This window comes from Phacochoerus africanus, chromosome 9, assembly GCF_016906955.1.
Source record: "Phacochoerus africanus isolate WHEZ1 chromosome 9, ROS_Pafr_v1, whole genome shotgun sequence".
In the NCBI taxonomy this organism is placed as follows: domain Eukaryota; kingdom Metazoa; phylum Chordata; class Mammalia; order Artiodactyla; family Suidae; genus Phacochoerus; species Phacochoerus africanus.
In genome coordinates this window covers 31,964,215-31,978,628 of record NC_062552.1, presented here as the reverse complement: position 1 = coordinate 31,978,628, position 14,414 = coordinate 31,964,215, and the positions used below count along the sequence as shown (strand labels likewise).

The 14,414-nt window shown below is 41.0% G+C and overlaps 1 protein-coding gene and 1 pseudogene across 2 annotated transcripts in view; both read right to left on the bottom strand.

Moving 5' to 3' along the window:
• The window catches only part of BLTP3A (bridge-like lipid transfer protein family member 3A), a 66,419-nt gene that overhangs the window by 44,218 nt on the left and 7,787 nt on the right, over positions 1–14,414 (bottom strand). The gene's annotated exons all lie outside the window — the stretch shown is intronic.
• LOC125135221 (cell division control protein 42 homolog) lies at positions 5,750–6,415 on the bottom strand (annotated as a pseudogene).

Genomic DNA, 14,414 nt, shown 5'->3' with positions numbered 1-14,414 from the left:
ACTGGGTATCGAACCCACACCTCCAAAGTGACCCCAGCCACCGCAGTCGGATTCTTTTATTTTTTTTCCTCCTTTTTTTGTATTTTTTTAAACGACAGTTCATTTACAATGTTGTGCCAATTTCTGCTGTACACATATATTCATTCTTTTTCTATCATCCTCCATCATGTTCTATCTCAAGAGATTGGACACTGTTTCCTGTGCTATAGAGAAGGACCCCATTGTTTATCCATTCTAAATGGAATAGTTTGCATCTACTAACCCTAAACTCCCAGTCCATCCCACTCCCTCCTCCCTCTCCCTTGGCAACCACAAGTCTGTTCTCCATGTCTGAGTCTGTTTCTGTTCTATAGATAGGTTCATTTGTGCCATATTTTAGATTTCATATATCAGTGATATCATATGATATTTGCCTCTTTTCAGACTTTCTTCATTTAGTATGAGAATAACTAGTTGCATCCATGTTGCTGCAAATGGCATTATTTCATTCACTTTTATGGCTGAGTAGTATTCCATTGTGTATATGCACCACATATTAATCCATTCATCTGCCAATAGGCATTTAGATTGTTTCCACATCTTGGCTATCGTGAATAGTGCTGACATCAACATATGAGTGTGCGTATCTTTCTGAATTACAGTTTTGTCCAAATATATGCCCAAGAATGGGATTCCTGGATCATGTGGTAGTTCTATAGCTTTTTGAGGTACTTCCATACTGTTTTCCATAGTGGTTGTACCAATTTACATTCCCACCAATGGTAGGAGGCGTCCCTTTTCTCCACACCCTCTCCAGCATTTGTCATTTGTAGACTTATTAATGATAGCCTCTCTGACCAGTGTAAGGAGGTCCCTTATTGTAGTTTTGGTTTGCATTTCTGTAATAATTAGTGATGTTGAACATTTTTCATGTGCCACTGGCCACCCGTATATCTTCTGCCCATTTTTTGAATGGGTTGTTTTTGTTGTCATTGTTGAGTTGTATAAGTTGTGTATTTTGGAGAAAAGCCCCTGTTGGTTGCATTGTTTGCGACTATTTTCTCCCATTCCGTAGACTGTCTTTTTGCTTTTTTTATGGTTTTCTTTGCTGTGCCGAAGCTTGTAAGTTTGATTAGGTCCCATTTGTTTATTTTTGTTTTTATTTCTATTGCTTTGGGAGACTGACCTAAAAAAAACATTTGTACTGGGCCGGGGGCGGGAGGGAAAAATAGTAAACATTTATACAGTTTATGTCAAAGAATGTTTCACTTATGTTCTCTTCTAGGAGTTTTATGGTGTCTTGTCTCATGTTTAAGTTTTTAAGCCATTTTGAGTTTACTTTTGTGCCTGGTGTGAGGGTGTGCAGTCAGATTCTTAACCCACAGCACCATGGCAGGAACTTATTTTATTTATTTATTTATTTATTGTTATATTTTTAGGGCCACACCTGTGGTGTATGGAAATTCCCAGGCTAGGGGTCAAATTGGAGCTGTAGCTGCCGGCCTACACCACAGCCACAGCAACACTGGATCTGAGCCACATCTGCAACCTACACCACAGCTCACAGCAATGCCAGATCCTAACCCTCTGAGCAAGGCCAGGGATCAAAACTGTGTTCTCATGGATACTAGTCAGATTCATTTCTGCTGAGCCATGACGGGAACTCCCATTTCCATATAAAAGTTTTAATTAACCTACCAATTTCTTTTGGAAAAAATAGTAAAGCACCTGCTGAAATTCTGAATGGGATTGCATTGACTCTATAGCTCAATTTAGGGAGACCTGAGATAATAGAAATGAGTCAGCTTATCCTTGAACATGGTACACATGTATTTATTTAGGTCTTCTTTCACCTCTCCCAGCAATGTTTTATAATTTTCAGTGTATCTCTTTTCTTTATTTCTGTATACTTAATGTTTGACACTATTGTAAAGGATATTTTTAAATTTTTTTCTAGTTTTTTGTTGCTAGAATATAAGTGATATTTTTATATTGACTTTGTATCCTGCACCCTTACTAAACTCAGTTATTAGCTCTAGAAGTTGTTTTGTAGATTCCTTAGGATTTTCTTTTCTTTTTTTTTTTTTTTCTTTTTAGGGCTACGCGTGTGGCATATGGAAGTTCCCAGGCTAGGGGTCAAACTGGAATTACAGCTGCCAGCCTACACCACAGCCATAGCAATGCTGGATCTGAGCTGCATCTTGGACCTACACCACAACTCATGGAAACGCCCAATCCTTAATCCACAGAGCAGGGCTAGGGATCGAACCCACGTCCTCATGGATACTAGTCAGATTCATTTCTGCTTTGCCACAAGGGGAACTCCAGGATTTTCTATGTAAATAATTATACCATCTGTGAATAGAGACAGTCTTACTTCTTCATTTCCAATCTTGTGACAACTGATATTTATATATTGATCTTGTATCCTGCAACCTGGCAGAACTCACTTTTTTTTTTTTTTTTTTTGCTTTTTAGAGCAACACCATTGGCATATGGAGGTTCCCAGCTAAGGGTCGAACCAGAGCTATAGCTGCTGTCCTATACTATAGCCACAGCAACACCAGATCCCTGGCCCACTGAGAGAGGCCAGGGATCAAACCCACATCCTCATGGATACTAGTCAGATTTGTTTCCATTGCACCAAATGGGAATTCCCTAAACTCACTTATTAGTTCTAATAAAAAATTTTTTTAAAAGTCATAAGATTTTCTGCATGGACGTTCACATTATCTGCAATATCCTTGTCAGGTTTTGTTTTTTGTCTTTTTGTCTTTTCTATGGCCGCACCCGCGGCCTATAGAGGTTCCCAGGCTAGGGTGTCTAATCGGAGCTATAGCTGACAGCCTACACCACAGCCACAGCAACACCAGATCCAAGCCGAGTCTGCGACCTATATCACAGCTCACGGCAACACCAGATCCTTAACCCACTGAGCAAGGCCAGGGATTGAACCCGCAACCTCATGGTTCCTAGTTGGATTAATTTCCTCTGCACCACTACAGGAACTCCCTTTAATATCTGTTGTTGTTGTTGTTGTTGTTGCTATTTCTTGGGCCGCTCCCGCGGCATATGGAGGTTCCCAGGCTAGGGGTTGAATCGGAGCTGTAGCCACCGGCCTACGCCAGAGCCACAGCAACGCAGGATCCGAGCCGCATCTGCAACCTACACCACAGCTCATGGCAACGCCGGATCGTTAACCCACTGAACAAGGGCAGGGACCGAACCCGCAACCTCATGGTTCCTAGTCGGATTCGTTAACCACTGCGCCACGACGGGAACCCCCCTTTAATATCTTTTTAACATCAGTAAGATCTATCCATGTCCCCTGTTTTATCCATGATAGTATTTTTTTTGGGGGGGGGGTGCACTGCATGTGCAGCATTTAGAAGTTCCCAAGCTAGGGGTTGAATCGGAGTTACTGCTGCCAGCCACAGCCACAGCCGCACCAGATCCGACTGGTGTCTGCAACCTATACCACAGCTCATGGCAATGCCAGATCCTTAACCCACTGAGCTGGGCCAGGGATTGAATCTACATCCTCATGGGTGCTAGTCGGGGTTGTTTCTGCTGAGCCACAATGGGAACACCCCATGATAGTATTTACGTTTTCTCTTTTTTTCTTGATCTTGCTAAAATTCATTTTTGATCTTTAAAAAAAAATTTGACTTTATTTATTTTCTGTATTGTTTGCCCGGTTTTCAATCTTACTGACTTCTACTCATATCTTTATTTTTCCCTTTTTCTATTTATTTATTTTCTCATTTTTTTTCTAGTTTTTTAAGTTGGAGACTTTGATCATGATTTAAAACTTTTTTCTAGTACAAACACAGTTATAAATTTCTCAATACCCATATTATTTGTTGTATCCCACAAGTTTTGATATAATTTTCATTGTCAACTAGCTAGAAATAACCTTGTAAATCAACTATACTTCAATAAAACTTAAAAAATACTAGCTGGAAATATTTTCTTTCTTTGTCTTTTCTTATGTCTCTTATGCTGTACCCACGGCATATGGAAGTTTCCAGGCTAGGGGTCAAATCGGAGCTGCAGCAGCCAGTCTACACCACAGGTCATGACAATGCCAGATCCTTAACCCACTGAGTGAGGCCAGGGATCAAACTCATATCCACATGGATACTAGTCAGGTTTGTTACTGCTTAGCCACGATGGTAACTCCTGGAAATATTTTCTAATTTCTTTATGATGTCTTCTTTGGCCATGAGCTTAGAAATTATTTTAAATATCCCAAATGGTGGGAGCTTTTCTTTTTTTTTTAAGGGTTTTTTGTTTAATACATCTGAAAAATATGCAAATACAAAGAATTCAGACATAGAAAAGCACTGGTTCAATACTAATGAAATTTACAAGAATTAGGATTTGGGGAAGGTGGGGACGTTTACCTAGAATTTTTACAAACTGGAAACTGCAACCAAAATAAACTGATAAAATCCCTATTAACACTTATGAAGAGTCTGCATATGATTCTCCCCAGGATTTTTATTAAGCTAGAGAGACTCAACTGGCTGCCCTAGGGTTCCTCATACGCAAAACAGAAATAGGGGGATTCCCCTGACTGGTCCCCATGTTGTTAAATGTTCTCCCCACCCCCATCCCACCCCCAGCTTCTTAATGAAGCAGGTCTCCATTCTCCTAACTTGGAAGAGGATGTGAATCATCCATAGACATCTGTCTTCTAGCACCACCCCTCGGATTTCCTCTATATACCAGGTCTTCAGCTGTGTTCTAGGAAGACCACATCACACAATATTCAGCTGCACGTCTATGCTCAGCATATTAAGACAATGACTGACGGGGGGAAAAATGTTTTTTAATCACATACTCAATCCATTTGGTGTATTTCAAAAGGTGCAATACTTTGCTTCATTTATCAGTGAAAGAAGTTAGAAATTAACTTCAAAAAAATAGGAAATGGCAAATGAATTTCTTTGAAAGTCACAGTCACATATAATGCATCCTAGAAAAAAGGAGGGGCAAGACAGGTTCCAACCTACTTTCATGAGTATCATCAAATACTGGACCTACTTAAGGGTGGAGAGAAAAGGCAGCTTTCAAAAAGGAGTATATTATTAAATGAGGCGTTTACTATATGCCTTCCTAAGAGCACCAGGTGGGAAACATGTTTTCTAAACTAGATCTAGGAAGTGGAATGTGGAATCAACCTGTCCTCTTCCCCTTAAGGAAGGGCTGTCCAATGGTTAATGAATTTAAAAAACATGACTAAATAAGAACTCGCCCCCACACCACCCCATCTAAAAAACAGACCATAAAAGCAGGGAGGGGGAACCCTAGATATCCCAGATTACTCTCCAGAGTGGAACCCAGGAAGAGCTTCAACCATCACAAGCATGCCTTGCTTTTAAACAAACAAACAAAAACTAGTACTAATCACTTTCCTGACAATACACAACTACTCAAAATTAACTAGTACTGAGAGGGGAAGGAGGCCGTGCCTACAGGCCTTGTCTCACACGAGTGCATATAGGTAGGTGCAGGGCATTTGTCATTATCGCAAAAACAAATTTTGATTTTTATTTATTTTATTTTTTTGCTTTTTAGGGCCACAACTGCGGTACGTGGAAATTCCCAGGCTTGGGGTCGAATCGGAGCTACAGCTGCCAGCCTACAGCAATGTGGATCCGAGCTGCGTCTGCGACCTACACCACAGCTCACGGCAACACCAGATCCCTGACCCACTGAGCGAGGCCAGGGATTGAACCCGCATCTTCATGGTTCCTAGTTGGGTTCGTTAACCGCTGAGTCACAAAGGGAACTCCCAAATTTTAATTTTTAATCTTTAGTTTGATTTAAACATTGCTTTCAGTATGATGCCAACACCAGCTGTGCAGAAAGGGCTCTGGAGAGACGTTCATAGCAGCACACACCTGCAGCTCTTCTTCGGTTCTAGAGGCTCCAGGGCAGCCAATGTTGCTGTGTCGAATACATTCTTTAGGCCTTTCTGTGTAAGTGCAGAACACTCCACATACTTGACAGCCTTCAGGTTATGGGCCAGTTTTCAGCAGTCTCTGGAGTGGAAGGCCTCTGTTTATTCTGGGCAAGGAGAGGGGTCATCTCTGAGATCAATTTGGGTCCCAATAAGCAAGAAAGGAGTCTTTGGACAGTGGTGAGTTATCTCCGGCACCCACTTTTCTTTCACGTTTTCAAACAAGGATAGAGAGACCACTGAAAAACAGACTAGAAATACATCTGTTTGTGGATAACTCAGCAGTCGTAATCTGTCATAATCCTCTTGCCCTACAGTATCAAAAAGTCCAAGAGTGTGTGGCTCTTCACCAATCATAACTGTGACTGCAGAGTTGTCCAGAACAGTTGGTACGTTTGTTGTGTAGGATATCAGGAGACATGTTTTACCAACGGCACCATCGCCCACAACGCACTTAATTGTCTACATTGCTGGAACAGTTCTGTATCCACTTTACATATTTCAAATTTGATGACGACCTCAGCTCCTCCTCTGGGCATTGGCAGCACTTCGCAGGGTCTCCTCAGCCGCCCAGCTTTTCTAGTTACGTTATTGTTATTGACTTCTAATTTAGTTCCACTGTGGTCAGGGAATATACTACATAAGACTTCAACATTTTGAAGTTTACTGAGACATATTTTACACATATGGTCTATTTTGGTGAAAAATTTATGTACTTAAATGTGTATCCTGCAGTTGTTATGTGTAGTATTCTGTAAATGTCAATTAGGCATGGTGGTGCATGTTATTCATATCTTCTATATCTTTACTGATTATTTTTCAGGTTGTTCTATCAACAACTGAGGGAGGATTAGAAATATCCAACTATGATTTTGAATTTGCCCTTTTCTCATTTCATTTTTTTAATGATTTTTATTTTTTTCCATTACAGTGTTTACAGTGTTTTATCATTCCAAGGGCAATAGTTTGCATCTATTAACTCCAGATTCTCAGTCCACCCCACTCCCTTCCCCCCTCCCTTGGCAACCACAGTCTATTTTCCAAGTCCATGATTTTGCTTTTCTGTGGAAAGGTCCATTTGTGCCATAAATCAGATTCCAGATATAAGTGATATCATACGGTATGTCTTTTTCTGACTTACTTCACTCAGTATGAGAGTCTATAGCTCCATCTGTGTTGCTGAAAATGGCATTATTTTGTTCTTTTTTATGGCTGAGTAGTAGTCCATTATGTATATGTACCAAAACTTCTTAATCCATTCATCTGTCGATGGTAATTTAGGTTGTTTCCATGTCTTGGCTATTGTGAATAGTGCTGCAGTGAACATATGGGTGCATGTGTCTTTTTCAAGGGAAGTTTTGTCTGGGTATATGCCCAGGAGTGGGATTGCTGGATCATATGGTAGTTCTATATTTAGTTTTCTGAGGTACCTCCATCCTGTTTTCCATAGTGGTTGTACCAGCTTACGTTCCTGCCAACAGTTTAGGAGAGTTCCCGTTTCTCCACACCCTCTCCAGCATTTGTTTTGTTGACTTATTAATGATGTCCATTCTGACTGGTGTGAGGTGGTACCTCATAGTAGTTTTGATTTGCATTTCTCTAATAATCAGTGATGATGCGCATTTTTCACGTGCTTGTTGGCCGTCTGTATATCTTCTTTGGAGAAATGTCTATTCAGATCTTTTGCCCATTTTTTCATTTGCTGTTGAGTTGTATAAGTTGTTTGTATATTTTAGAGATTAAGCCCTCATCAGTTGCACCATTCGAAACTATTTTCTGCCATTCTGTAAGCTGTGTTTTTGGTTTTTTTATGGTTTCCTTTGCTGTGCGAAAGTACCCTTTTCTCATTTTATTTATTTATTTATTTATTGCTTTTTAGGGCCACACCCACAGCATATGGAGGTTCCCAGGCTAGGGGTCTAATCAGAGCTACAACTGCTAGCCTACACCACAGCCATAGCAATGCCAGATCTGAGCCACATCTTCAACCTACACCACAGCTCACGGCAACGCTGGATCCTTAACCCACTGAGCAAGGCCAGGGATTGAACCTGCAACCTCATGGTTCCTAGTCATATTCATTTCTGCTATGCCACAAAGGGAACTCCCCCTTTTCTCATTTTAATTGTCTGTTTTTATTTCATTTATATTGAAGCTCTCTCAGGTTGATACACATTTATCATTATTTGTTTTTCTGATGAAGTTACTTTTACTATGAAATGTTTCTTTTTATCTCTAGTAGTAATCTTTGTCTTGAGGTCTATTTTGTCTGAAAATATAGCCATTCCAGCTTTCTTGTGCTTACTGTTCACATGATGTACCTTTTTATCATTTCCACTTTTTTTTCTTTTTATGGTTATACCTGTAGCATATGGAAATTCCCAGGCCAGGGGTCAAATTGGAGCTGTAGCTGTGGCCTACACTGCAGCCTGAAGCTATACCAGATCCTTAACCCACTGAGCAAAACCAGGGACCTGCTCCACAGCAGTGACCTGAGCAGCTGCAGTGAAAATGCCAATCCTGGAGTTTCCATTGAGGCTCAGTGGTAACAAACCTGACTAGTATCCACAAGGATGTGGATTTGATCCTTGGCCTAGCTCAGTGGGTTAAGGATCCAGTGTTGACATGAGCTGTGATGGAGGTCACAGACATGGCTCAGATCTGGTGTTGCTATGGCTGTGGTGTAGGTCAGCAGCTACAGCTCCAATTTGACCCCTATGCCAAAGGTATGGCCCTAAAAAGCAGAAAAAAAAAAAGAAAAGCCAACATTTAAGCTGTTGTGCCCCAAGGGAAATTCTCCTACTGCTTTTTTTTTTTTTTTAATTTAGTTATCAGCCATTATTTCTTCTAATTTTTTTTTTTCTGTCTTGTCCTTTTAGGGCTGCACCAACAGCATATGGAGGTTCCCAGGCTAGGGGTCGAATGTGAACTACAGCTGCTGGTCTGCACCACAGCCACAGCAACACAGGATCCAAGCCGTGTCTGAAACCTACACCATAGCTGAAGGCAACGCCAGATCCTTAACCCACCAAGCAAGGCCAGGGATCGAACCTGCAACCTTATGGCTCCTAGTCAGATTCATTTCTGCTGTGCCATGCCAGGAACTCCTCTCCTAATGTTTTTTAATGCCTTGTTTTAGTTATCAGTAGACAACAAATCACTCCAAACCTAGTACCATAAAGCAATAAGCATTTTACTACGCTCACAGATTCTATGCATTAGAAATCCATTTGAGAGACAACTGCAGTTGCTTTTCTATGATTCATGATATCTGGGGCCTCACCTAGGAAGATATGAATGGCTAGGAGTTGGGATCACCTGGACGCCGCTTCATTCACATGGATGGGCCCTGAGCTGGAATGTCCCAAGGGTTGGGCTCAGCCAGGGCTGTTGACTGGACACCTACATGTGGTTGCTCCATGTAGCCTGGATGTCACTTTTACTCCCATTCTGTTGGTTACAAGTAAGCCACTAAGGCCAAGAGAAACACATGTAGGATGATACTGTTTCAGCCATCTTTAGAAAGTACAGTCTGCAAGATAAGACATCTCCTTTCCTTCTAGAACTCCAATTACACTTTTTTTTTTTTCTTTTTGGCTATGGCCAGGGCATATGGAAATTCCTGGCCCAGGAACTGAACCTCCACCAGAGCAGTGATCCAAGCCACAGCAATAACAATGCCAGATCCTTCACCCACTGAGCCACAGGAAACTCCAATTATACATATTTTAATATTGTCCCATAGTCACTGAGGCTCTGTTTTTGTTTCTCAACCTTTTCTGTTCTTCAGAATAGATAATTATTATTGTTCTGTTTTCAAGTTCATGGACACTTTCTTTAGACATTTCCGATCTGCTGCTGAGCAAATCCAATAAATTTCTCATATCAGATATTGTACTTCTAAGTTGTAGATTTTACATTTGGTTCTTTTTATACTCTCCATTTCTCTGCTAAGATTCTCCATTTGTTCATTTATTACTGCCAAGTTTGCTGTAAAATCCTTGTCTGATAATTCCAACATCTGAGTCATCTTGGGGTCATTTCTATTGACTGCTATTCTCTGGACAATGAGTCACATTTCCTTTATCAAACATCTAGTCATTTATTATTGCATACTGGACATTATTGAGATTCTGGATTCTGTCAATCTTCCTCTGAAGAATTTTGTTCAGTTGGGCAATTAATTTGGCTAGTTTCATATTCCAAACTCTGTTTTCCCTGTAGGGGACAGAGCTGAATCTTAGCTCTTTTCTTTTAGCTTTCAACCACTGTCTTTTCTAGGCCCTGTGGAGACTTCTCCCACACACATCAGGGATTTGAGCACAGTTTAAAAGTAGATTTAGGGCACCCCTTCTGTCCTTCCTTCTGAGATTTATCTCCTCATTTTCCAGTCCCTCTAAGAGCCCTTAGCTCTATCCTGACTCCCCCAGCTTGGAAGACTGCAGACTTTTGCTTAAGTGTTAACCATCACCCACCATGCAAACTGGGGAGTATCCTCAGGCAAAATGCTATATAAATGAGAATTCAACCAGCACAGTTTTCATCTTTCAAGTTCCCTGTCAGTTAATGCCTTGATTTGGTCACTTTCCAAAGTCTTCAAGTAGTTGTTTTTTATATATTGCTCAGAACTCATAATTGTTATATGAGGGAGGGTAAGGCCAATATAAGATACTCCTATATTATTAGAACTAGAACCCCTTTCTACTATCACTATGCTTTCCCCAGGAGGCAACTATGATGTGAGTCATCAAAAATACCTATGACCAGATGTGAGCAAATGCACCCTCTCAGAGAGGTCAATAAAGATAATGGGTAAGTCATGTTCTTTCCATTGGTATAGCACTTACTATAAAATTTCAAAGCAATATAAAAAGGTATAAAAGAGGGAGTTCCCGTCGTGGCTCAGTGGTTAACGAATCCAACTAGGAACCAAAAGGTTGCAGGTTCGATCCCTGGCCTTGCTCAGAGGGTTAAGGATCCGGTGTTGCTGTGAGCTGTGGTGTAGGTCACAGACAAGGCTCAGATCCCATGTTGCTGTGCCTCTGGTGTAGGCCGGCAGCTACAGCTCCGATTTGACCCTTAGCCTGGGAACCTCCATATGCTGTGGGAGCGGCCCAAGAAATGGCAAAAAGACAAAAAAAAAAAGGTATAAAAGAGAAAATGACAGTTTTACTATATAGAAGTAATTATACATCAAGACAGACAGGTGTATAAAATAAAATATTCCATATATTCTAAAACTTGCTTTTTTCTTCAATGAATAATGTATCTTGGGAATTTTATACTGTCAAATTTTTAATGCTTTTTAGTAATTGGATAGTTATCTACAAACAATACCTTTGTATAAATGTACTATAATTTATTTAATAAAGTCTCCACTGATTTCTCTTTTACATCAATTTCATTAAATAGCCTTGTAGGTTTTTCTCACTTTTTGACTCCTTCTCTAGGATGGATTCATAGAAATGAAGCTGCACATTTTACAGTTTGACAGATATTGCCAAATTTCCCTTCATAGACCTAATACTGATTCATGCTCTCAACAAGTATAACCAATTGTACAAATTTCTCCATACTTATGGTAGCTTTGTCATTTGAAATACTCCCATTTACCCTACTCCCCATCCCAATATGAGGCCACCCAATATTCTGGAAATTCTGGAGAGGTTTTCCTTCCTTAATTCTCAACAACAGTCCTGATGAACATTCTAATTCCCTCCTCTAAGCCTGGCACCTTGCCAAACCCTACACTGTTTAGCCGAAACCATAATGCCCTGTCTGGTTTGAGCCAGTCTTGTTCTAGAATTGAACACGTGTAATTTGGCCTACTAGCAAGGGTCCAAAGGGCTCAGTGGTTAACGAACCTGACTAGGATCCACGAGGATGCGAGTTCGATCCCTGGCCTCACTCAGTGGGTTAAGGATCCAGCATTGCCGTGAGCTGTGGTGTAGCTCACAGACTCAGTTTGGATCCTGAGTTGCTGTGGCTGTGGTGCAGTCTGGGAACTTCCGTATGCCATAGGTACAACCTTAAAAAGCAAAAAAAAAACAAAAAAAAGTTAGTAGGTTCAAGCCACATAAAGTAGTTGTGGAAGACACAAAGAAGAGTGCACAATAAAGTACGGGTCTCTAATCCTATGAACAGCACTATGAGCTAGGACTGTGTCATTTAGATCTTTGTCTAACACAAAGTCCAGGATAAGCATGCTCAGTGAATGCTTATTGACAATAATAAGAAACAAATCAATGATAATTGCCAAATAAGGGGAACTAATGGGTATATCCAACAATCCATCCACATTCTTTCTCCCACTGCAAAGCAACTATATAATATGTCTGATTATCCAATCATGTTAAACCAAGTTTAAGAGTGTCATCTGAAAACACAGAAATAAATACATCAGTGCAGCTGAGGTAGAAGGCACACCACACCCTTCCCATTCACAACAATCAGAAAGTAGAGGTTTTTAAAAGGGAGAGAGAGAAAGAGAGACTAGGATATTCTAAAAGCTCTATCTAAAAGATTTTTATAATAAAAAATAAAATCAGGAAAAATAAAGAAGATATTTCTGAGAAAATTATTTTTAAAATAATAGCTAATATTTCATAATTGTTTACTCTATTCCAGGCACTGTCTTAAGTACTTTCTTATATATTTTTATTTAATTTATCTCAATGACCACAACTATTGCCTCCAAATTACAGATGAGGAAACCTAAGCATAGAAAGACAGGATAACTTGCCCAAGGTCACAGAGCTAGTGAACTAGGATTCAAGATTAGGCAGTCTGGCTCAAGAACTTGCAGTCTTTCCTATACTAAACCATCTCTCTGACTTTTAACAAAGGTAGAAAAGTTTGGAGAAACTCCAGTTGCCTCAGACCCAGGTCGATAGCAACAGAGAACAAGCTAAGCCCTATCCAGATGCCTTGGCATAGTACCCAAGCCTCTGTGACCCGGCCCCTATCCTTCCAGTATCATTTCCAGCTGGGTTCCACCCTTCAACCCCACATTCCAGGATGCAGAACCAGAGGCACTCTCCTAAATACACTTGCTACTCCTCAACCCAGAACTACTGCTCATGCAGCAACTTCTGCCTGGCATCACCTTTCTGCCCTTGACTGTCTGTGCCCCCTGGCGCCGCAGATACTTCTGAATACTTGACTGAGCTTATTGTTTACAGGTCTGTTTGTCTCTATAGACAGTCAAGTCCTCGAACAGGAATCTTGTCTCATTTGTCTTTGAGCTCCTGGTGCTTGGCATACAATGCAGATGGTCAATAAAAGTTTCTGGAAAGAATTAATGAATAAATGGTCTCAGAAACAGAGTCCTCAAAGACAGCCCAGGGCCTGGAGCTAGCTGAGGGGAAGGTGAGACCAAGAATGGCTGAGACACCACCTGTAAACCTTCCTCAAAGAGGACGAGGAACCTCTCCTGTGGGCTCAGAGGTCTAAGAAGCCACAGTCAACCCCACCTGAAAGGAAGGGAGACAGCAAGAGCTCTGCTGAGGTTCAACAAAAGGACATCCCACAATACACCGCCAGGCCTCCAACTTCATGTCAACCTTTGCTGAGACATTTCCTTAAATGAAATGAGTTCCTGGACACTGCAGCCCCTTCTTTCACACAGATTTAAAAAAAAAAAAAAAAAAAAGAGAGAGAGAGAGAGATGGGGAAGGGGCGGAAGGCAGAGAGAAAATCGAGAAAGAAAATTTATATTAGAAAAGGGAAACGCATATTTTCAGCTCTGCCTGGAAACGTGTTACACCAGATGGCAGAAGGAAGTCAGCTTGAATGAACTTAGCCCATCCCTATCTGGATTTTCTACATATCAGAACACCCCAAGTCTCAAATGGCTCATACATACCACAAACTGCCACTCAGACCCCTGCCCCATCCTCAGTGCTGCTGCAACAGAAACTATTTTTGGAAAATAAAAAACAATTTCAGAGCTTCCAGAGTATCTGCAGATTCAGAAGCTACGCAAGAGTAGCTTAGGAGAGCTGACCCTACAGGACATATTACGAACCAGAGTTGGTCTAATTAGAGCAGCACTCCTGCCTCAGAATATGTTCTCTCTTCTTCCCCTTGACTTAGCTGAAATTATATATACCCTAAAGGATTGGGAATTTGGTAAGAAGGTAAGGAGAGCAGAGCACACAGGCCTGGAGGTAGGGAAGAATGGTAGCAGAGCACTGAGAAGCCATGACAAGAGGGCCTTAAGAGGTGAGAGAGAGGCATAAAGGAGAGAAGAGAGTGTGCCAAGATCAACCTTCAGCTGCTTCAGATTTGAGTCTAAGTCAGTGGTCCTCAACCCTAAGAGACTCAACCTGATGAGTGGCACTGCCAAGAGTGACAATATTTCCAAAACAAAGTTCCAAACAGCCGCCCCTCCTCTGACCCCTCACCCTGTGGTAGCTGCAGTCCTGGAATAATCACTGTAGTTTTTTTGTTTTGTTTTGTTTTGTCT